Below are 24,912 nucleotides of genomic sequence, written 5' to 3'. Positions count from 1 at the left end.
CCCTACTTCTTCTTCTTCTTTTTAATTAAAATATATGTACTAAGAGCTAGCATTGTTTCCGTCATCAGGCAGTTGTCTTGGATAATCCACTCAAGGGTGATCACTTAGCCTGACCTCATGAAGCCTGTATCCTTCAAGTACTGACAGAAACTGACAGCACATACTGAGGCCATATTTCTGGATCAGATGGTACCAGTTTGAGCAGACACAGCAAGAGTGAGAACTCTGGCTGTAATTTTGTGGATGACTCCAATAGAGCTGCTGGTGACCCATCTTGCTTTCAGGGGTGCAACAAGATAAAAGATTGCCCAGCTGATGACTTGCAGAACCAGCTGTGTCCAGAGGCTCACCCTATGCTATACTGCTTGTCATTGCATCTGAAGGAAATAAAGACCCATGGAAAGGCAGAAACTTGACCTGGTCCCCCAGCCTCTCAGGCAGGACAGCCTCTTTATCCAGAGGCGCCTTCATTCCTGGGCCTTCCAAGACACCTGGCTACAAGGGCACCATGAAGAGAAAAAAAGAATTTCAAGTGCATTGTAAGAACCACCTTCATTCTCTTGCCCTGTATGGAAGGAACATGTACTCAAAGACCCAGCCAGGAAGAAAGATTTGATCTGGGCAGGATCCATTTCCCATGGCGACGCCTTCTTGAGTAGAAGCTCTGGTATGAAGTAAGACTTGTTTAAAGCAGTTAAAAGCAGCAATCCCCATTGTGTCAAGTGGTGACAGTATAATCCTCCTTAATAATTTTGTTCCCTCTCCAAACTCCCCTCCATTATGCATCCTTAAAATGTGACTTCAGACGCCTCTTTAGGTTTCTAGTCCTATAAGTGCAGGGGGATTTGGCGAGAGGGGAAGAGGTAAAGACTGTCTCTCTTGCACTCAGATCACTCAGTGATGCTTCACTAGAAACACCTCCCCCCATTGTTTTGTCTAGAGCTATTTGTTTTAAAGTTTTTTAATGTAAATTTAAATTATGTACAAAAAGTAGAGATACTAGTGTGTTAAACCTCCACATCTCCACCACCTAGGTTTAATAATATCAACATATATGGCTGGTCTTGCTTCATTTATACTAAATCCACTCCTATCCCCTTACCACTGGATTGTTTTAAAGGAAATCCCAGATGCATCTGGGATACATGCATCTTTTATCTCCAAAGATAAAGATGCTTTTTTCCCCTAAGGTCAGGAACATGACAGGGATGTCCACTCTCACCATTGTTGTTCAACATAGTATGGGAAGTCCAAGCCTCACCAATCAGACAACAAAAAGAAATAAAAGACATCCAAATCTGGGGCGCCTGGGTGGCTCAGATGGTTAAACATCTGCCTTCGGCTCGGGTCATGGTCCCAGGGTCCTGGGATCGAGCCCCGCATCAGGCTCCCTGCTCAGCAGGGAGCCTGCTTCTCCCTCTCCCTCTGCTGTTCCCCGTTTGTGCTCTCTCGCTCTCTCTGTCAAATAAATTAAAAAAAAAAAAAGACATCCAAATCAGCAAAGAAGAAGTCAAACTTTCACTCCTTGCAGATGATATGATACTCTGTAGAAAATCCAAAAGACTCTACCAAAAAATTGCTAGATCTGATAAAGGAATTCAATAAAGTTGCAGGATATAAAATCAATGCACAGGAGTCTGTTGCATTTCTGTACACCAAGAACAAAGCAGCAGAAAGAGAAATCAAGGAATTGATCCCATTTACAATTGCACCAAAAACCATGAAATACCTGGGAATAAACCTAACCAAAGAGGTAAAAGATCTATACTCTGAAAACTATAGAACACTTATGAAAGAAATTGAGGAAGACACAAAGAAATGGAAGAACATTCCATGTTCATGGATTGGAAGAACAAATACTGTTAAAATGTCTGTAATACCCAAAGCAATCTACACATTTAATGCAATCCCTACAAAAATAACACCAGCATTTTTGACACAGCTGGAACAAACAATTATGAAATTTGTATGGAACCAGAAGAGACCCCAAATAGCCAAAGTAATGTTGAAAAAGAAAACCAAAGCTGGTGGCATCACAATGCCAGACTTCAAGCTCTATTACAAAGTTGTCATCATCAAGACAGTATGGTACTGGCACAAAAACAGACACATTGATCAATGGAACACAATAGAGAACCCAGAAATGGACCCTCAATTCTATGGTCAACTAATCTTCAACAAAGCAGGAAAAAATATCCAATGGAAAAAAGACAGTCTCTTCAACAAGTGGTATTGGGAAAATTGGACAGCCACATGCACAAGAATGAAACTGGATCATTTACTTATACCATACGCAAAAATGAATTAAAAATGGTTGAAAAACCTAAATGATGGAGTCCATCAAAATCCTAGAGGAGAACAGAAGCAGTAACCTCTGTGTCCTTGGCCACAGCAAATTCTTGCTAGGCATGTCTCCAAAGGCAAGGGAAACAAAAGCAAAAATGAACTATTGGGACTTCGTCAAGATAAAAAGCTTTTGCACAGCAAAGGAAACAATTAACAAAACTAAAAGGCAGCCTATAGAGCGGGAGAAGATATTTGCAAATAACGGCAGATAAAGGGCTAGTATCCAAAATCTATAAAGAACTCATCAAACTCAACACCCAAAAAATGAAAAATCCAGTCAAGGAATGGGCAGAAGACATGAACAGACATTTCTCCAAAGAAGACATACAAATGGCTGACAGACACATGAAAAAATGCTCAACATTACTCATCATCAGGGAAAACAAATCAAAACCACAATGAGATACCACCTCACACTGGTCATAATGGCTAAAATTAACAACTCAGGAAACAACAGATGTTGGCAAGGATGTGGAGAAAGGGGAACTCTCTTACACTGTTGGTGGGAATGCAAACTGGTGCAGCCACTCTGGAAAAGAGTATGGAGTTTCCTCAAAAAGTTAAAAATAGAACTACACTATGACCCAGCAATTACACTTCTAGGTATTTATCCAAAGGAGCACCTGCATCCCAATGTTTATAGCAGCAATGTCCACAATAGCCAAAATATGGAAAGAGACCAGATGTCCATTGACTGATGATGAATGGATAAAGAAGATGTGGTGTGTGTGTGTATATATATATATACACACACATACATACATACAATGGAATATTATTCAGCCATCAAAAAGAATGAAATATTGCCATTTGCAATGACATGGATGGAATTAGAGTGTATTATGCTAAGTGAAATGAGTCAGTCAGAGAAAGACAAATATCATATGATTTCACTCATATATGGAATTTAAGAAACAGAACAGATGAACATAGGAGAAGGGAAGGAAAAATAAAATAAGATAGTAACAGAGAGGCAAGCCGTAGGAGACTCTTGATGATAGGGAGCACACAGAGGGTTGCTGGAGGGGAGGTGGGTGGGGGGGATGGGGTAACTGGGTGATGGGCATGAAGGAGGGCAGTTGATGTAATGAGCACTGGGTGTTATATGCAACTGATAAATCACTAAATTCTACCCCTGAAACTAATAATAACACTATATGTTAGCTAACTTGAATTTAAATTAAAAAAGATAAAGATGCTTTATTTTTTGTTTTTTAAAAAAGATTTTATTTATTTACTTATTTGAGGTAGAGAGCATGTGCCTGCACACATGAGCAGAGGGAGGTGCAGAGGGGGAGGGAGAGGAAGAGGGAAAGAATCTCAAGTAGACTCTGAGCTGAGCATGGAGCCCAAGGCAGGGCTCAATCCCAGAATCCCCGAGATCATGACTTGAGCTGAAATCAAAGCTGGATGCCTAACCGACTGAGCCACCCAGGCGCCCTGGATAAAGGTGCTTTAAAAATTATCTACAATATCCTAGCACACCTAAAAAATAAAAATGATCTCCTAGTATCATCAAATATACAGTGTTCAAAATATATATTTTCAAATATATATATCAGTATCCAGAAATAGTCTACACATTGAATTTGGTTGGTATATCTTCTAAGTCTCGTTTAATCAGTAGATTCCCCTTCTTCCTCAATTAAAAAAAATTATATTTTGAAGAAACTTGGTTGTTTGCCCTGTAGAATTTTCCATGTTTTGCATTTTGCTGATTACATGCCCCAGAGATCATTTAACATGTTCCCCTGGTCTCTGGGATGAAATCCAGAAGTACTGCCAGGTTCAGGTTTGATTTGGGGGCAAGAAAATTTCAGAGTTGGTGCTGTGTACTTCTTGTTGTCTCACACCAGGAGGCCCATAATGGCTGGTTTTCTCTTCTCTTGGCTTATTAAGAAGATAGCAATTAGTGGATTGAAGTGCTTTCAGCCTGATCTGTTCATTATAACGTTCCTCACTTGCCTTTTGTCTAATGATTTTAGCAGTCATTGATGATCATTGCCTCATGCTATTATTTCATCAGGAATTTCAAATATTCTATTTATTATAATAATAGTATTCTAATTCGATATTCCCTCACATTTATTAGCTATAATTCTTCTGTAAAAAGAGCTCAACCTCATCAACTATTTGGTTACTCCAAAGTACGGTTCATAAAGGAAAGGCAAGATAGATGCTTGATTGTTTACCTTCATTTACTTGTTTATGGAATTATGAGTTTATTCTCAAGCATCCTCCAAAGGTGATGTGCTGATTATATATGGCTGCATATTAATTACCCCCAAACTTAGTGGCTAAAAATAACAACCATTATGTCCCATAATTTTGAGGGTCTGGAATTTGGGCCAAGATTAACTGATTAGTTCTTTTTTTTTTTTTTTTTCCTGATCAATTTTTGTGCTCCATATGGCATTAGCTGAGGTCACTTGGGGGTAATCAGCTTGTGGATGGGCTGGTCGGGGGGATATGAGACAGCTTTGCTTATATGTGTGATGCCGTAGAGGCTAGAAGGTTGAGCTTTGCTGGGACTGTCAACCAGAATGCCTACATCTGGCTTCTCCAGGATAGCAGTCACAGGGCTTACGAGGTAGTCCAGGGCTCTCCGAGAGTGTTCCAAGAGACCCAGGTAGAAGCTGGAAAGCTTTTTCTTTCTTTTTCTTTTTTTTTTTAAAGATTTCATTTATTTATTTGAGAGAGAGAATGAGAGAGAGAGAGCACATGAGAGGGGGGAGGGTCAGAGGGAGAAGCAGACTCCCTGCTGAGCAGGGAGCCCGATGCGGGACTTGAGCCTGATGTGGGACTCGATCCCGGGACTCCAGGATCATGACCTGAGCCGAAGGCAGTCGCTTAACCAACTGAGCCACCCAGGCGCCCCTGGAAAGCTTTTTCTGACCTATCTTCAGAAGGCATGCAGCATCACTTCTGCCATATTCTATAGTTACGAGTCAGTCCCAGGACCAGTCCAGATTCAAGGAGAAGGTACTATACAAGTACATGAATACCCTCCTACAGTTGCAAGGAGTACAGAGCCAAAGGCTCCCCCTAGCCTCTTTGAATGCATTTGACTCCTTCTTTCCAAGGGGTCTGGCCATCCTTTTAATTTTGGTTGTGAGCTGGCTGCAGGAGCCCAGCCTTGCTCCTGTGTCCACAGTCTCCTTCAAGGCCAGTGGAATGTGGATAGTCCCATCGTGAGCAGAATTATGATAGGTTATCAAACTCCTATAATGTTAGAGTGCCCGTTGCCACCTGCTGCCAACCCACTGCCACATGGTATTTTGTAGGCTCTGACTTAAGCTGAACACCTTCACTGGAAACATCTTGGAGAACTTGGCTTTGACTTGCTTGAAGACTTGAGCAAGGTTCTGTTCTAAAATCTTGGCCCTTTCCTGATACGAAGAACCATCCAACCGTGGTCACAGGGGTTTCTTGGGTAGGACTAGGGTGCCATGGCCATGCATCCGAAATGATTGCTTTTAATGGCTATAAAATGTTTCATCCAGTGGATGCAACATGCTTTACCCAACCACTTCTCCACTCTTGTAAATGTTTGCACTTTTTGATGATTTATGAGTAATACTATATGTTTTTGTACACAAATCCTGTTTATTCTGTTAAATTCTTAAGCTAGATTTCCAAGAATAGAATTATTTTTTGCTCTTGATATATTTTATCAATTTGCTTTCCAAAGAAACAAACAATTTATATCCAAACAGCAGTGTATGTGCATATTGGCTTTTCTGTAACCTCATCAGCTTTGAGAGGTATCATTTTAAAATGTTTTTGCTAATTTAGTAGGTGTAAAACTAAACTTAAGTTTGCTTTGAATTTCTTTTTTTCCCTTTACTCTGTTCTAAGTTGTCAGTTCTTTCCTCTTATACCAATATTATAGAGGGTTAGTGTGTTTAATTTGTATCAATTTGGTACTGGTTGCTTAAGGGAAACTTAAGTTATTTAAAGCAGTGCCTCCAGTATAATTTGTATTAAAGATGTTCTTTTAACTGTTTAAAAAATTCAAAGCATTTCAGTTCTAAATCTTCTCAGAGATAAGCAGCAGTAACATTTTTCTTCTTGGATTCTGCACCTACAGGAAATTTACAAGTAGGCACAATACCTAGGTATATCTGAAATAACCCAGAGAAAATGCAAAAAAACAAAAAACCAAAAAAACCCAAACCCAGAACATTTAGAAATAACATTTTACATGTGTAAAACAACTTAGAGGTTATAAATAGCTTTCACATTTATTATTTCATTTGAGTTTTATGTTCATCCCTGGAGGTAGACTAGGAGGACTTATTATGACCATTTAACAGATGAGAACATTGAGGCTCAGAGAAGTTAAGTGCATAGTGACCCAACTAGCTAACTGTGGCAGATCTGAGGGGCATCCAGGCTTTCTGACCTCAAACAGGTTTGTTCCTGCATTTATTTAAAAAGTCATCAGTGGGGACTTATCACATCTTAGGCAATAGGCTGGGAGATGGGGATGCACTTATAAATAAGAACCTGCCCTCCTAGTTCCATTAGGAGAGAAGAGCAATCACCATATAAATTAGGAAGCATAGGAGACCTAAACTACCCCGAGAACACTCAGCCCAGCCTGGGGCCGGGGGACAGGAATTAAGGCAGGATTCTTAGAGGAAGTCAAGATTAATGAGTTACCTAGGCTATGACGGTTGGGGCAAGATTGATCTAGTCCAAGGGAAGTAATTGATTGATCCAGAGATGAAGGTGTGCACAGAGGTAGATATGACAAGCCTTGGTTGGATGTAGGAAGTGAGAGCGAGGGATTCATTGAGGATGAAGCCCAGGTTTCTGGCCTGAGCACCTGAGAGGATGGGGGTACCACTCACCAAGAAGAGGAATAGAGGAGGAAGAACAAGTTGGAGGCATGTGCGCATGTGTGTGCATGCGTGTGGTGTGTGGTGATTGTCAAGCTCTGACAATCCTCAGGTAAATAAGAACCTTTCTTTTCCCTAGAGAAAGCTATAGTCCAATGTGACATAAACAAATAATTCTGACATAAAGTGAGATGTGCTATATGGTAGACATGTGCAAGAGGTTCTGAGGGCACAGAGGAAGGCAGGATGGAATCTGTGAGGTAGGAAGAGAAGTGTGGAGGAGATTTCTCAGAGGAGGTGATAAAAATGTGGAGAGCACAAGAGGGTTCCCAGTAACAGAGGTGTGAAGGAGCTGGGAGTTCTGTTTGTTGAGGTGCAGGGTGTAAGTGGGAGTTCTCTTGGAGCTGGAGAGGTTATGGGGCTGAGAGGTATGGACTTCATCTTGATGATGGACTAGGATTCGAGAACTCTGTCTTCAATCACTGGAATGCATCTGCATCCACTAGAATGTAAGTTACCCAGGGGCAGTCAGTGGATAGTGTCTGATGCATAGCAGGCACTCAGGGAGTATTTCTTGAATGAATGAGTGACTGGTGATAATGAAATCTTTGCCTTATTTTCCATATTGTTGGGGGATTTCCCAACACCATCTATTTTTTTTCTTGATGATATATGTTTCATAATAAGGCTTAACATACAATTTATATACTGAAAGCAGATTTTATTCATATGCTGAACCTTTTTTAAAGTAACTGCTATTTTTTAAAATAAAAACTAATGTATAAGTGGCTTTTGTGGGTCCATAAGGGTTGCATATTATGTAAGAATTGAGAAGTGCATGGACCATTTTGAAAGTATAAATAGATGCTAAAGCATTTTAGTTGATGCTGTTTTCATTATCATTAAAAAGTTGGGAAAGATCAGATAACTAAAATAATTTGAAAATTTTTTAGATATTTCTAGACTATGTTATATCCTAGAACCAGTAATCTAAAAGCTTGGTGGGTTTAGCAAGTATTTTCAAATATCATCATTGTTGGGGTGATGAATAATACTTAACAACCAACAAAAAGTTACCAAATGTTAGAGATGGGGGATCCCTTTGACTTCTGGTCCATCTTTTCATTGCAAAGGTGGGAAACTGGGGCCCAGAGAGGGAAAGGGACTTGTCCAAGATCACACAGCAAATTAGAGGCAGAGCCAAGAATAGTGTCAAGATGTTTGACTCTTAGTCCATCACCCTCTCTATTATTCCATGCTGTAGTGGTTATTGTTTTTGTCTCTCTAGAACCCCTTCCTCCACTTTGGGAAAGTGACTTCCCTCTGGCCCCAGGGGTGGGCATGTACTAGGTCAATCATTTTATATACTTCACTCTTTCTGGACTTAGTCAGTGGTTCAAAGGATGAACCTGTGACCCAAATTTTGCCAATCAGAATCCTTCCCTGGAATTTGTGGAAAGAAAAGGACCTTTTCCTCTCTGATTGTGAAGCTGTGAAGATAAGAGCTCAGAGCTGGGTGGCTAGTCCTGGGTCACATGGAAAGAATGAGAACAAAAGGAAGACAGAGAGAAAGGAGAGGCAGTCTAGATGGGAGTTGAATTACTTATTCTAGTCACCAAGGTGTATCCATCCCTAAGTTTTTTTAGCTCTTTTTTGTTTTTAAACCAATGACAAAATCTTAACAATAACCACCCGATTTTTTTTTCTTTTGCTTAAGCAAGTTGGACTTCAGTTCCTGTTCCTTGCAGCCAGAGTCTAGCCCAGGATTTCTCAACAGCGGCAGTATTGACATTTTGGAACAGATCATTCTGTGTTGGGAGGGGCTGCTGTGTGCATTGTAAGATGTTGAGCCGCAGCCCTGGCCTTTACCCCACTAGATGCCAGTAGCACCCCACCCCAATGGTGACAACCAAAAAATGTTTCCAGACATTACTAGATGTCCCTTGGGGGATGGGGCAAAATTGCCCCTGGCTGAGAACCACTGGTCTAATTTTATTTAAACAAACAAACAAACAAAAAACTGGGTAGGGAAAACTGAAATTCAGTGAGATGTGGGACTTTTTTCAAGGTGGCAAAGACAGGACTACCAAATCAAGCAGAAAGGATCCAGGAAGTGATACTACAAACATGTTGGAACATGCAGATGTTGGCTCTCAGAGCTGTTGGAATAATAACAAACCCCACAAAATGATTTGGGATTTTACCCATGACACAGGCGGTAACTCTTTACTTAAGAATTCTCAGGCATCTCACGAGATGGTGAGACAAAGCAATGCCAGTTTTGTTTCTGTTATTTTAGATCTTTCTGGTGAATGACTTGGAGGTCTGGGTTCGGTGAACTTTGGGTGTCTCCAGAAAGCTTACCACATGCCCTTCTGAAGGAGATACCCAGGAAACCAAACCTTGTTACAATTAAAGTAAGATTCATTGCACAATGATGTCTATGTGAGATCAATAAAATACCATGAAGAATCAGCTTTATTTTTGTCAGAACCATTTTTGAGGTATTGCTCTTCAGAGGAGGCATTGTGAGGAAAAGAGGACTAGCACAGAAATCAAGAGGTCTAGATGTGAGCTTGACTCTACCACTAATGCTGTGTGACACTGTGCAAGTGTCTGCCTTTCTCTGGGCCTCAGTTTCCTTCTCTGTATAATAAGGGTTCGATCAGACAACACTGAGATTTCTAGCACTGACCTTCAGTGATTCTTGGAGGCAGATACTGTGTCATATTTATCTTGGCACTTCCTTTTTTTTTTTTTTTTAAGATTTTATTTATTTGACAGAGAGAGAGAGTGAGCACAAGCAGGCAGAGCAGCAGGCAGAGGGAGAGGGAGAAGCAGGCTCTCCGCTAAGCAGGAAGCCCAATGCGGGGCTCGATCCCAGGACCCTGGGATCATGACCTGAGCTGAAGGTAGCCGCTCAATCAACTGAGCCACCCAGGCGCCCCTATCTTGGCACTTCTATCCCCAACCCAAGACCTGGTGCAGCACCAGAAACAAAACAGCACTAAGTAAATGCTTATTAAATGCACAGGTAACTGAATTACTTAGGACATAAATGACAATAACATCCCAGCTTCCACAGATGCGTAGAATTGGGAATGATCTTAGAGCTGAAAGGGATCCTTAAGCTCATATAGTAAAATTTCCCAACCAAAGCTGGAACCCTCTACCTTATTTCTGACAGATGGACATATATTTTCTGCTCAATATTTTGGATGACAGGGAACTCACTATCCACAGGGGCAGCCAATTCCACTTTTGGATAGATCTAGATATTAGAAAATTCTTTTTTATCTGGAACCTAAATTAGCCTTCTTGTAGCTGTCACTTGCTTCTAGTCTTATTTTTTTAAGTTGATTTTCATTTTAATCCAAGAATATATGCATATAACTTGGGAAGTCAAATAATACTAAAAGTCTTATTTATAATGAAAAATAACTCTCTTCCTCATCCTTTCTCATTCTGCAGGGCTGCTTCTTCCAGCAACTGCTTTCCATTCCTTTAGCTGTTTCTTCTGCTTTTTATACATTTCTAGTTGGTATGCTTATACTGTTATTTCTAAATTTATAAATCTTAGACATTATCTATTGATTCCTTATTTTTGTACAAGAGGGTTTAGCCCTCTCACCTAACCTCTTCCAACTTTCCCTCCCTTCATCCTCTCACTATACTATCATAATGTTTGCTTTAGTCAGTATTCAGTGTTTTCATTACTATGACTACATAAATATTGTTTAATGCTAAGTCAAGTAAAATACTATGGTTTTCTTCTTGTACATTTTGTTTTTCCTGGAATTAATAACCATTGCTTTGATTAGTTTTCTATGTACTTTTCTCTAATTATTCTCAATTGTTTCAACTACACTATAAAATACTTAACACATCATTTTAAAAAGTTTTTATTTTTATCAAAGTTATACATTATATATATGTGTGTATATATATATAATTAAATATAGTTTAAAGAGTCAAATAATTCCACAAGATTTGATAGTGATAAGCCACAATATACATTTGTATATTGTATATTGTGTGTATGTGCCACAATAAACATTTGTACCACAGTATATACATTTCAGAAAGCACCTTTACCTAAATCCGAACAACAGCTGTGGCTGTAGGTTGTTGTGTTTTGGTAACAGATTCCCAGAGAGGGGAAATGATCTGCTTAAGGCTACACAGCAAACACCCAGAAGAGCGGAGACTTTAATGCAGTCCATCATTTCCCCAACTACACTTGTGTCTGAAAACATTATTTTGAGTGCAGACTGGCCAATGGCAGAATGTGCTCTAAAGATAAGGGGCATGGGATATGACTCATTTTTAATACACTGGAAGAAATCATTTCTGTGCAAATCAGACTCAGCAACTGGCAGGACTGAGTGGGGTTGGCAGCCATCCGAAGCCTCAGTGTGAAAGTCGAGAATGTCTCCACACCCTATAATCCCACAAATAGGGTCTCTATTTTTCAAGATTCCTAAACAGTGTTACACAAACCCTCCAGGGGCTTAAACTTGACACACAGATAGGTAAGCAGGGGCAGGTATGTAATCTCCTCACATGTCCCGTTGCCACCTCCCTAGCTGGTAGAGAACAGTATTGCTTTAATTCCCATGAGGCAGATCTCTTCTCGCTCCTGTTGGAAGGAGTATTGCTTTAACCCCCGTGAGGCAGATCTCTTCTCGCTCCTCTGAGTTCCTGCTACTCTCTGCACAATTTCAGGGAGTTAGTTGAGAGTCCTGACTTCCAAAAGGGAAGGATGAGAAATGGCCCTAGGCCTGAAGTCAAATCATTCTCATTTTGCAGAAGTGAGCTCTAAAATGTAGAAAGGAAGCTACATTCAGAAACAACCAGAACAATCCCTGCACAATTAGGACTGTGGAGAGGGCGCCTTTTGACACAAGGCTGAGGGAGTTGATTGAGACTGATTCCTAAGTCCCTCAGAGGTGGGAGGATGCCTGTGTCTGGTTGGTTTTACCAAAAATAAGGCAGGGAAGATTTGTCTCCTTACATCTTAGGGCAGCTCTGCCAGGGATGTGATGTTCTCCCGTGCAGCCCCCAAATATTCCCAACCCACTTCTTCAGCCTTAATCCCCCAACTCTTCGAGATTCAAGATCTCATAATTTGTAATTATATAACAAACCTTTGGGGGCAGCACTAGGAGTGACTCAGCAGCTGCTCTGACAATGGACAGACTGTCTGCTGTGGGGACTCACACCCAGGACACCTGAGAGCAGGTGTGTGGAGCCTAGGGCGGAACAAGCAGCCTGGCCTCAAAAGGGAGACAGGGAAGTGACAGAGGCTCCCAGCCCACTTCCCTGACTCTGGAGTCCATAGATTGATGTGGCTTGGGAAAAGCTAGTGGTAGAGACCACAGAGCCTTAGAGTTAGAAGAAATCTTTGTGACATGCTATTTGAGAGAGAAGAATGAGAGGCTTGGGAAGTGGCGGGCCCTGCCCCTGGCCATCCAGCTGATGGGTGCCAGAGTTGCTAATAGTAATAACAGTAGTTGAGTGCTCATGGAATGCCAAGCATGGAGCAAATGCTCTGCATCTATTACTCACTCATTTAATCATCCCAACAACTCTGTGAGGGGGCTACCATTATTTCTCCTGTTTTTGAGATAAGCAAAATGAGGCTCAGAGTGGTGAAGTAATTTGCCAAAACTGTGGGGCTAGAAGAGGGCAGAAACAGGACTTGAACCTGGGCCTGTGCTCATGGACTCCAGTGAGAAGTCAGGTAGGACCATGTTTTGGATAGAAATTGGAGTACTGCATTTACCTCTGTCCCAGTGTTCATATGTCACTCAACACTAATTTATGGAAGAATCTGGAAGGCTCAGGAGGAGCCAGGAGGCCTTGGGTCCCAGCCACCTGCCTGACTTGCTATGTAACTTGGGATGTGTATCTTCCTTTCCCTCTCTGACCCACAGTTTCTTCATCTTGGGGGTAATGTGATGAAAGTGTATTCTGTGCTACAAACAGGGATGGTCACGTGTTGTGGACATATTTCTGTCCGGTCCTCAATGGCAAAGGGAAAAAGGCCACCAGAGGAGATTCTGGGTGGTGGCACAGGGCCTGGCCTCCCAAGAGGCTGGGCTGTTTCTAGCCCACCAGCCAGGCCAACACAAAACCTCGGCTTTTGTTTGACTTGGCTTCTTGCACCTTGTTTAGTCTGCAGAGCAGGGAGTTTATCCTGCTGCCTTTGTCACAGGCCATTAGTACACACATAATCCCCAGGGGTTTACTGCTGGCTGCTTTCTCTAGGAATTCAGGGAGGGCCACAGAGGGAGCCCGGCTCTTAGGAGCCATCCCCTCCCTCCTCATCCCCCCTTCAGAGCTGCCTCAGCTGAGAACCCATAGCAGTGTCTGTTCGTGGTCTGCTATTCTGGCTGTGTGACCTTAGGCCAGTCTCTCCCCCTCTCTGGGCCCTTGTCTGCCCCTCTGCATGCAGAGAGCTGGCTCAGATGCCCTGAAGGGACTTCAACTCCAGGAGGATCAGAAATGCATTCCTATGTGGTTTCTCCCCCTGGAGGCCTCCCTTGTCCCTCTACTGCCCCCTCCCCCAATCCTGAAGCAATTTGTAGCACCTCCCTGGCGTTTGCTGATCCCATCCCTGCCCTGAGCCTGGGGCCAATCCCTCTCTCATTCAACCTTCTGCTTGTAAATTGGGGATAATAATAGTACCCAATAACTCACCCTGCTGCTATGGGGATTAACTAATTAGTGGTTATTAAAGGATGGAGGAACACAGTGCACTGCTCCCATTTAGGACACTTTTCCTCCTCTGAGTTCCTGCTACTCTCTGCACAATTTCAGGGAGTTAGTTGAGAGTCCTGACTTCCAGCACCCTACTGTGTAGGTGGAGACACTGAGGCCCAGGAGGAGAAGAAATAGTCTAGGACCGTGGTCATTTTGCAGCAAGGTGGGGACCCAAACTTCCGTCTCATGCTCCTCCACCACACATAGTGTCGTGGTCCTTGTCTGTGGCCGTGGGCCCTGGGCTGGGATGGAAGATGCATCCAAGGCTCCTGCACCTGCGCCTGGTTCCCAGGGGCTCCACAGCTTGGTGTCAGGGAACAAAATTTGGCTTCAGCCAGACCTGGGTGCCAGTCCTGGCATCTTGGCTTACTGAGTGACCTTGGGCATGTCACCCTTGCTTACTACTTAACGATCAGTTTCTTCCTCTGCAAATGCGGATAATGACACCTCCCTCAAAGGTTGCTGTGAGGATTGGCCCAGAGCAGGCATTCGGGAAACAGTAGGTATTATGTTATTACGTTATTGTTTTTATTGACTGCCATGATCAATCAAGTGCCATGATATTGACGGCCAAAACTCATCAGCAGAACTGTCAGCTACTCTTTAGGAGTGCCCCTAAGTGCCCTTGTGGGCTAACCGTGCCTGGGGACTCCCATGTAGAGCACCCCATTTTGGCAAAGATGTTGTTACCCCATTTGACAGAGTTGCCCGTGGAGGCTTAGAGAGGAAAATGACTTGCCAAAGCCATGTTTGCTTTAGAAATGACATGACTTCATTTTTAGTTTCTTCTCTTTCCTTGCCATCTCTCATTGCCCCCCACCCTTTAATTCCTGCCCATTCCTCACTCCCTTTTCTAGAGAGAGGTGTGACTAATGCCTGGCTCACCACAGAAGCAGCCCGTGCCCCTCATAGCCCCTCATAGCCCCTCACGCTCCACCTTCATTAGCATATCTAAACTCATCTTGGGGTACATGGCTGACTCAGTTGGTAGAGCATGCAACTCCTGACCTTAGAGTTATGAGTTCAAGCCCCACATTGGACATAGAGCTTACTTAATTAAAAAAATAAAAACCTCATCTTGGAAGTCAGATATTTGCTGGAAGCCACGTTGCAGTGCAGGGAGCTACTGGGTTTGACCAGGCTCAGCGTGGGAAGACAAGACTATGAATTATACCTGCTTCAGCACTGGGTATGGTCTCTCTGTAATAATATTGATGATAACCTTGGTACTAGCTCCCATTGCTGAGAACTCATGAAGGGTAATGCATGGTGCTAAGCAGTCATTGTTTCTTCATTGCAACCCCTAGGCTCTGTATCCTGTACTACTAGCTCCATTTTATACATGAAGAAATGGAAGTTCAGAGAGATAAAGTGACGTGCTCAAGGTCACACAGCTGGTAAGTGGCTGTGATTTAAACCCAAGTCTTTTGCCCCTAAGGCCTATGCACATAACCAGATTCTATATTCCTCTGAATTCCTACACCCTCCCTGGGGCCTGGGACTGACCCAGACCCAAACCTGAATTGTCCCTGGTCACCTCCCTCCTCCTGATTCTTGCAACTGTCATCTCACCTGGGTGACAGACATGTGTATAAGCAGTCTGTTCATCTGTGAAATGGGAATAATATTAATGACCACCGTGCAGGGTATCGAAGATAACATGTGAGCAGAGCACTTACCAAGATGCCTGGCATATGGTGAACACATCATCGGTGGCAGTAGTCACTATTATTGACATGACCTTGGCCTCCTGTGGAGTCCATGGAATAAGGAGGTTCATATGCTAATGCGAAAGGGAAGCCACAGGAGGTCATTTGCTAATAGGATAGAGTGTCCTGTTTCTGATGAGCTGTTGAGGCTGCAGCCAGGACAACAGCACACTAAAGAGGATGGGTCATTGTCCCTGAGGCTCGCCCTGGGGTAGAGACAGCAGGTATAGTCTGTGGAGGCCCCAGAGGGAAAGCCAGTAGGGAGGAACTGCGGGAGGGAGGCTGGTGTGTGAATGCCCAGTGAAGGAAGAGGCTTCCTTGAGTGTTGAGCTCCCTGGGACTGGAGGTGTGTGCGGCTGCAGGCTAACTGGTGCTGGTGTGGCGGAGGGCATGTTGATGGCTGTATCACATGATTTCTACGGTCTCAGGACAGGGAAGTTACAAGACGGTTGATTCTGGCTCAGCATCAGCAAAAGAGTTTTCTGGCAGGGCTATGTATACAGGTAGGATTGCGCTGCTTCTGGGAATGGCAGTGAGGTTCGAATCCTAGGGAGCACTGAAATAGAAGCTGGATAAACACTTGACAGGAATGTTGTTGAAGGGATTAGTGCACCAGATAGCAGGTTGGATTAGATGGCCCCTCAGTGAGAGGTGACAGGGCATTAGAGGAAAGACAAGGGACTGGAGTCTAACCCGAGGTCCAATCTAGGCTCCAACATTTGCTGGCTGGGTGACCTTGGGCAAGAGTCTTTCCCTCGCTGAGCTGTGGGTCCCTCACCTGTAAAATGAGAAGTACAATCTCTGTCGTGCTTACCTCCCAGAATTTAGTGAAGGGTCAGAGACATGCAGACTATAAAAAGGCTTTGTGAATTCTGAAGCCACTGGGAAGTAATCTTCTGACCTTGTCAGGGATAGAGAAGGGAGTGGAGAGGAAAGAGAGAGGAGAAAGGAGGATGTATTTGGGTTTGTGTTGGGCACTGGATTGGAGAAGAAAGGAATTTGTAGCAGGCAGTTTGCTCCTCTTAGAGCTGCAGCAATAGTTTGAATCTCTAGAACAGTGCTGTGTACTAGAACTTTCTGCAGTGATGGAAATGCTCTTTATTTGCACTGTCTAAACAGTAGCCACTAGTTACAAATGGCTATTGAACCGTTGAAAAGCAGCCGGTATAATTAAAGGATAAAATTTAAAATTTTTACATTTAGATAGCCACAGATGGCTAGGGCTACCATATTGAACAGCTCAGCTCTAGAGAAAGCAACAGGAACCTCCCTCCTTCCCACCATCCCTACCCTTGCTTCCTAAGCAGGTGCTGTGGCCCCACGCTGGCTGGGCACTGCAGAGGTCACCCAAATGAACAAGACATGGTCCCTGCCCTTGGAGTGCTCTCAACTCATTCTGGGAGATGGGTAGATGGGCATTTGGATAGGAATTACCACCCAAGGCGAGGCACACAGCTCTCCAGCTGTGCGGGAATAAAAGGAAGGAGCCCTCACTCAGCTGGGGCTCCAGAGGCTGCATGTGAAGCATGAAGTGGGACATCCTAGGCAGGAAAACGCCTATCTGATGAGGGGACAGCATCAGCAAAGTCTTGAGGGCAAGAAAGAGCACAGAGTATTTGGAGAGTGAAGGTTAGCCCGAGAATGGAGGAGGGCCAGCAGCAGGAACCAAATCCCAGGTTCCCTGTTCCAGTCACCCAAGGAATGCCTGCCAATCTGATGGGGAGAGGGCGCCAGGGGCAGGCCTGACACGGGGGCTGGCCTTCCAGCATGCCTGGTACCATTCAGGACAAGGGAAATGGATGGCTTTGTGGGTCTTCTCCCTCTGCCCCTTACTTGTCTCCCTGCCTTACCTTCATGGAAGGGCCCTTATGTCCTCCTTTGGTAGATCCTTGAGAGTCTTCCTTCTGTGAGCACACCTTCTTCTCAGCCTTCTCTCAGCCTTCCCCTGAAAATTTGCTCATGACTCAGGCTCTGGCATTACTGGGCTAGGCTGTCTCCTCGTTTCACAGGTCCTGGGCTGACAGCCTTACTGACTTCCCAGTTGGCATTCCTGCCTCCAGCTCCACCTTACTCCAGCCCAACCCCCACATCAACTGGGAGAAACTTCCTTAAAGTAACTAGAAGAGCAATGACTGGAAAACCTGGCTAAACATTGGTTCTGGACAAGGTGTGTACATGTCTTCACTGACCACCACCCCCTCGCAGGGAGAAAATATCCTGCCTAAGGATTTGGTGTGGCCCAAGTTTAAGGAAAGCTTTAGCCACCATAGCCATTGGATGTAGTGCAGTGCACATGGTTGGCAGCCTGCCCAGTGCCCTCTCACCTTTTGCTCCCTCCTAACAGAACCCTAATGTGATTGGGATAGCTCCCTCATTACATAGCCACAGCCATATGCTTCTGGGGCACTCTGACCCACCCCCAGCTTTAGAGATGAGTGTGATTGGTCTAAGGAAAATTCCATTTTGCTTGTTGTTGTCTCTGTCCTAATCCATTGGTTGAGGGAAGGTATGAGATCCAAGTTTGGCCAATGAAGCGCAGGAGATACCTGCTGGAGACTTCAGGAGAAAGTTTCCTTGTCTTATCCCTGAGAAAGAGCTGTAGTAAAAGCTGGTCCTTCTACTTCCTCAGGTTGATGTCATGTGGATATATCATATGGATGTGATATCTGAAATCACCCTGGTTATCTCCTTTCTAGGCAGAATGGGCAGCTTGAAAGAACCTTGAAGACACCATTAAACTCCTGAGTCAATGCACCCTAGATGTTATCCCACCTCTACACTTTGTTTTATGAGACAATACATTTCTGTTATTTGCAGCAGAAAGTTTTTTAACCAATACAATGAGGTGAGATGCATTGGTAGGGACTCTTATAGTTTCAAGTGATAGAAAATTCCAGCTGCCTTGAGCAAAAAAGGGATATGATACTGTTTGCATAATAATATAAGATGTGGGCAGAGGAATCCATGCAGATTATGTGGATTTAGGAAAATGTTTTTCTTCTAGTAGTCTAGATCCTATGCTGGCTTTGACAATTATTGTTTAGCTTTGGAATATTGTGTGTGTGTGTGTGTGCATGTACATGCATGCAGTCATGTGTGGGAAGAATGAGTAGGCTTATCCCCATACTGATGGAGACACATTGATGAGCACTGTCCTTTGAGTGCCCAAGCCGTTCCCTCCCCTCCTACCCCCTGCGTTATTCTGCTGGGGCCCTGTGTGGTTATCTTAGACTCAGACCTTAGGAGGGATACTGCTAGAGAGTTACTGTGTACTATGGATCACCTTGACTTTGGGCTAGTCCCATCTCTGTGATAAGGGTTGAGCTTTTCCTAACTGGAGAAGTGGAGGCTTCTCTGGTGAAGGACTGACAGAGGGGTTCCTGTTTCTGAGAAGGGAAAAGGAAGTGGTCTTCAAGACAAGAAACATGAGGCGACCCCCTGTGCAGGGTTGCTGTTTCTTTGTTTTGGACTCTTAGAAGAGTTCTATTTGGAGTTCAGTTTCATGGCTGTAATTCCCTTGTTCTCTCTGGCCTTCAGAAGAGGCCAGTAGGCATATAACACCTTGTAGGTGGGTTGCGGGGTGTTGAGGATGGGCTGGGGACAGAAGGGTGGCCTTTTCAACAGCTCTCACATGGTGAGACCCTGCAGTAGTAGCTGTATCATATGGCAGATGACTAGTGCCAAGCAATTGACAGGCCAAAAAGGAGTTGGGTAATTAAGACCTTTTGAGATCCATTCCTCAGTCTCCAATAGGTCTCCAAATATTTCCCTTTCAGGCTCTAGTATCAGCATTAGGGTGGATTTGAGGGTGAGCCCATGATCTAAGAGGACACACCTCCCCACCCAGCAGCCCCTCTGCCCTCTTGAGTCCTTCCAGAGCCATCCCCCAAGGATGGGGTCCCCTAGTACCCTCAGAGTCTGAGCTGGGGCCCCAGGTGCCCACAGACTGGGTTGTCTGTCCTCTGCAAGGAATAGTGATGACTCCCTTGTGCTGGGAGGCTTAGGGACTTAGTATAGTTGTTGAAGAATAAAGCTGTTTAAGTGGTGAGCATTACATTTTGATCCACCAGCCTGTCTGTTTTCAAAACTCCCTTGTAGACACTATCAAGCAAAGCCTGGCAGGTGTTATTTATTTTTTCCTCCAAAAGGCTGCTACAGTTGCTTAGTTAGATATGATACAAGAAGCCATTTTCTTCTGTGTTGTTTGGTTCTACTCTAACCCTCCTCATTTGGGGCCACAAACTTGGAATCTCTCTGGATACAAGGGGAGGGAATTGCTCCTTGATCCCCTGCCCTAGCCTGGCATTTAAGGCTCTTTTTCATGAATTGGTCCTAACTGTCCTTTTCAGACTTAGCTCCAGCTACTCCCTAGCACATACTCTATTTTTTGAAAAACAGCAAAATTGTCTCTATTTTTAAATCCAGAGACCCAAAATATCCCCCCTTCCCATTCTGTTCCTGTCACCTGAAATACCCTGCATTCCCTTCCTCATTGCAATCTTCTCTCTACATGTCTAAAGTCTACCTAGCTTTTATTTTTTTAATTTTTTAAAAAATTCTTTATTTAAACCCAATTTAGTTAACATATAGTGTATTTATTAGTATCAGGGGTAGAATTAGTGATTCATCAGTTGCATATAACCCCCAGTGCTCATTATATGCCTCCTTAATGCCCCTCACCCAATTACCCCATTACCCCACCCACCTCCCCTCCTGCAGCCTTCAGTTTGTTTCCTAGAGTTCAGCATCTCCTATGGTTTGCCTCCCTATTTTCATCTTATTTATTTTTCCTTCCCTTCCCCTATGTTCATCTGTTCTGTTTCTTAAATCCCACATATGAGTGAAATCATTTGGTATTTGTCTTTTTCTAACTTATTTCACTTAGCATATTACACTCTAGTTCCATCTACGTCATTGCAAATGGCAAGATTTCATTCTTTTTGATGGCTGAGTAATATTCTGGTGTGTGTGTGTGTGTGTGTGTGTGTGTGTGTGTGTATACACCACATCTTTATCCATTCATCTGTCAATGGACATCTGGGCTCTTTCCATATTTTGGCTATTGTGGACATTGCTGCTATAAACATGGGGGTGCCGGTGCCCCTTGAATCACTATGTTTGTATCCTTTGGATAAATACCTAGTAGTGCAATTGTTGGGTCATAACGTAGCCCTATTTTTAACTTTTTGAGGAAATTCCATACTCTTTTCCAGAGTGGCTGCACCAGTTTGCATTCCCACCAACAGTGTAAGTAGGTTCCCCTTTCTCTGCATCCTTGCCAACATCTGTTGTTTCCTGAGTTGTTAATTTTAGCCATTCTGACTGGTGTGAGGTAGTATTTCATTGTGGTTTTGATTTGTATTTCCCTGATGATGAGTAATATTGAACATATTTTCATGTGTCTGTCAGCCATTTGTATGTCTTCTTTGGAGAAATGTCTGTTCATGTCTTCTGCCCATTTCTTGACTGGATTTTTTGTTTTTGGGTGTTGAGTTTGATGAGTTCTTTATAGATTTTAGATACTAACCCTTTATCTGATTAGACATTTGCAAATATCTTCTCCCATTTCGTAGGTTGCCTTTTAGTTTTGTTAACTGTTTCCTTTGCTGTGCAAAAGGTTTAATCCTGATGAAGTCCCAATAGTTCATTTTTGCTTTTGTTTCCCTTGCCTTTGGAGATGTGTCTAGCAAGACGATGCTGCATCTGAGGTCAAAGAGGTTGCTGCCTGTGTTCTCCTCTAGGATTTTGATAGATTCCTATCTCACATTTAGGTCTTTCATCCATTTTGAATTTATTTTTGTGTATGGTATAAGTAAGTGATCCAGCTTCATTGTTATGAATGTGGCTGTCCAATTTTTACACCATTTGTTGAAGAGACTGTCTTTTTTTCTATATTTTTCTGGATATTCTTTCCTGCTTTGTCAAAGATTAGTTGACCAAGTCAACCTAGCTTTTAAAGTCCAGGGCAAATGCCACCTGTCCTACAAAGCCCTGCCAGAGCAGAGACTGAAGTCCTCAGAGAGACGTATCTCAAATTTCAGCTCCACTACCATTAAACAGGCGACTTCAGATAAGTAGCATCATCTCCCTGAACTTCATTATCCTTGTCTGAAAAGCAGAGATAATAACTCCTATGTCACAGCATTCATTGCTGAGAGGAGTGGACACAATGTAGGTAAAGTGCCTGGAACATAGCAGGTGCTTACTGATAGGGGCTTCCCTCTCTGCCTTGCTGGGAGAGTGGTTTGCTCAAGGGCATTCTAGATTCATAATCCATAGGGGCTCCCTCCACACTCTGCCTTGAAGGATCATGGCCAAATATGCCTCAGACTAGCCTGCGATACTTGGCCCTGCTCTTTCATAGGTGGAAGCCTCAGGACTCACACACTGGCTCTCCTGCTCCAGAGTGCTGGCTGTAGACTCACTCAGCTTTCCTTCACCATTCTCCTTCTCTGGGCTTTTGGTAGAAATGAAGTAGCTGGCCCATGGACTGTGTAAATTCTTAGGAGCAAGTGATCTCACCAGCTTGGGAAGCCTTCCTAGAGCCCTCCATGGTTGGAAATGTATCAACTGGAGTAAACATCATAAACAAAGGCAGAGAAAGCTTCAGGCCTGTTTGGGAAAAGGCAGGGAGTTAAATATGGCTGGAACATTGAATATGGATGGGAAATGGTGAGAGTGAGCCTGGAAGGTTAGGGTGGTGCCAGATCATAGGGGACTGGAGGTGTGACTTTGACCCTAGATAAAGGGAGCCACTGAAGGTGTTTGCATAATGGAATGACAGTGTCCAGGATACATTTTTGGAAAAGCACTCTGGGGGCAACATGGAGGATGGTTGAAGGAAGCGGGACTCAATGCAAGGGATACATGCAATAGTCAGGAGCCAGGGAAGAAGGGGCTAGAGAAAGCAGATTTGGGAAGGCAGGATGGAGTAAGGGTTTCCCCCTAAGGGCATGGACTCCTTTGTGCCTCCCTTCCCCTTTGAGTTTCCCAGTTTCCCAGACTCCCATAGGAGCTGAGCCTCTCATCTGGGAACCAGGGGTGGGACTGTCTCTGTTCCTCTCTATTCTGGCCTCACCTTGGCCCCAGTGATAGCCTTAGGTGCTCCTTTGCTGGTATTGTTAACTCTTTCTATACTGAACACAGCTTTCCACTTTATTCTTATGTGAGGTAGCTCTAGCCTCTTAACAGTTTTCTCTGCCTCCATTCCTACCCCCATAATCTAATATCCACCCAAGCAGTCAAAGGTATCCTGTGAAATACAAGTCAAATAATGTTACTTCTGGGGCCTGGGTGGCTCAGTTGGTTGAGCATCTGACTTTTGATTTTGAGTCATGATCTTGGGGTCACTAGATTGAGCACCATGTTGGGCTCCATGCTGGGTGTGGACCCTGCTTAAAATTCTCTCTCTCCCTTCCCCCCCACCCCCGCCAACCTCTCTCTCTCCTAAAACAAAAACAGAAATGAAAACAAAAAACAGTCACTTCTATGCCCAGAATTCCCTAGTGGCTCCTTACCCAGAGTAAAAGCCAAGTCCTTACAATGGCCATCTCTGCTCTGACTCCCTCCTGCCATCTTCCTGAAATCATTCACTCCTCCTCACCCATCCCCAGCCTCCTCACAGAGCCTCCTACATGCATGGCATTCTTCTGCCCCAGGGACTTTGCACTTGTTCTTCCTTCTGCCTGAAACACTCTTCCCTGTGGGTGCCCTTGACTCTTCCTTCCCCTCATTCATATATTTGCCCAGATACCACTTTTGGGGTAAAGCCTTCTCTGATCATCCTATTTAAAGTTATAACTAATTCCCTTCTTTCTTGCCTCTGGTCCCCTTCCTTGCTTTGTTCTTTGCATATACAGGCAATCTTCTAACAGTTGTCTTATTTGTCGTGTTTATTTTCTGTCTTCCTCTACTAGAAAGAAAGTGATCTCAAGGAGGATAGGAAATTTCATCTGTTTAGTTTTCTGCTGTATCCACCAGTGCCCAAACAGTGCCCTCCTGGTAGGGTGCTCAACAAATACTTATAGAATGAATGAATGAATGAGAAAGTGAATCAGAATGAAGGCTCTCTTCCGCCGAGTCCTGAGAGCCACTGAGAGCTGTCCCTGGTGCTGCCCTGCCCTAGCCCCTCCCTGTCCTCTAGGCAGCTCTACGCTGGCCTCAGCTTATGTGGTCAATCACAGCTCCGCTGGCCCCTGTCCCTCCTCACTCCTTAGCTACTGAATCAGCCAGTCAGAGGGCAGATGAGGAAGCCACAAGACATAAAATGAGGGGTATGAGGGCCTAGGAACTCAACTCTCAAGGGCCCTCAGGATCAAGTACAAACTCCTTGGCATGTGTTACAAGACTCCTGCCTCCCTCTCCAGCCCATCCCTGCACTGCTTCCTCCTGTGGCTTTGCTCCCAGTCTCTCTCTGTTCTTTGAACAGTACATTCTGTTCTGTTTCTTGATCACCTGTGGCTCCAGATTTCATGCTGTCCCCACCCTCTGATTCCTTGTCTGGCCAATTCAGTTAGCCCTCAGATTTTATCTCAAAGGTTACTTTCCCTAGAAGGTTTTGCTTGATTCTCAGACAAGCTTCACACCCCCATGGGGCTCTGACCTCCCCTTTGGTGACAGCTGTTATGCTTGTAATTATTCTTCCTTGCTTTGCTCCCCACTAGACTGTGAGGCTGTGAGGGAATGCTCCAGGTCTGTTTTGCTCCCCTCTGTACCTTTGGAGCATGGCACATAGAAAAGGTTCCATAAATCACTGCTGAATGAAAGGCCAAAGAGGAAGAGGGAAGCCATAGGAGGCAGTCCAGAGAGAACATAGGCTCTGGGATCCCAAATGACCTGGATCCCAATCCCAGCTCTGTCACTTACAGTCTGTGTGACCAGGGGTAAGTCCCTCTCTGAGCCTCCATTTCTCATCTCTAGAATAGAGATAATACAGCTGCACCATGGTTGTTGGAGTAATGACATGTGATGTTGAGCAGATACTTGGTACTTAGAAGGTGCTAACTATGTGGCATCTACATTAGTGATGAAATTATGAAACACTTGTAATAATCTCTCCCTGTTCAGCTTCCGTGGAAAGTACTTCCAAGCCAACTGCCTTATTTCATTTTTAGAGTAGCTTGTGGGGGAGGGACACCGAGATTGGAGAGGGAAAGCCACTTGCTCAGGGTCACCTGGCATCATGGGACTGGACTGAAGTTGGGCCAGGCAGCCTGACTCTGGAGCCCTTCTTCTAGGGCCCTACCACT

At 44.0% G+C, this 24,912-nt stretch overlaps 1 long non-coding RNA gene across 1 annotated transcript in view; it reads left to right on the top strand.

Annotated features, from left to right (window-relative positions):
• LOC144380158 (uncharacterized) overlaps nucleotides 1-15,447 on the top strand; it is a 33,440-nt gene extending 17,993 nt beyond the window's left edge. Inside the window, exon 3 of the long non-coding RNA XR_013443985.1 lies at nucleotides 15,263-15,447. This is a non-coding gene — a long non-coding RNA (uncharacterized LOC144380158). The remainder of the gene's footprint in view (nucleotides 1-15,262) is intronic.
• Nucleotides 15,448-24,912: the final 9,465 nt, after the last annotated feature.

This window comes from Halichoerus grypus, chromosome 14 (assembly GCF_964656455.1).
Source record: "Halichoerus grypus chromosome 14, mHalGry1.hap1.1, whole genome shotgun sequence".
Taxonomy (NCBI): domain Eukaryota; kingdom Metazoa; phylum Chordata; class Mammalia; order Carnivora; family Phocidae; genus Halichoerus; species Halichoerus grypus.
Note: the sequence above shows the minus strand (reverse complement) of the source record. Positions and strands in the feature narration are given on the sequence as shown.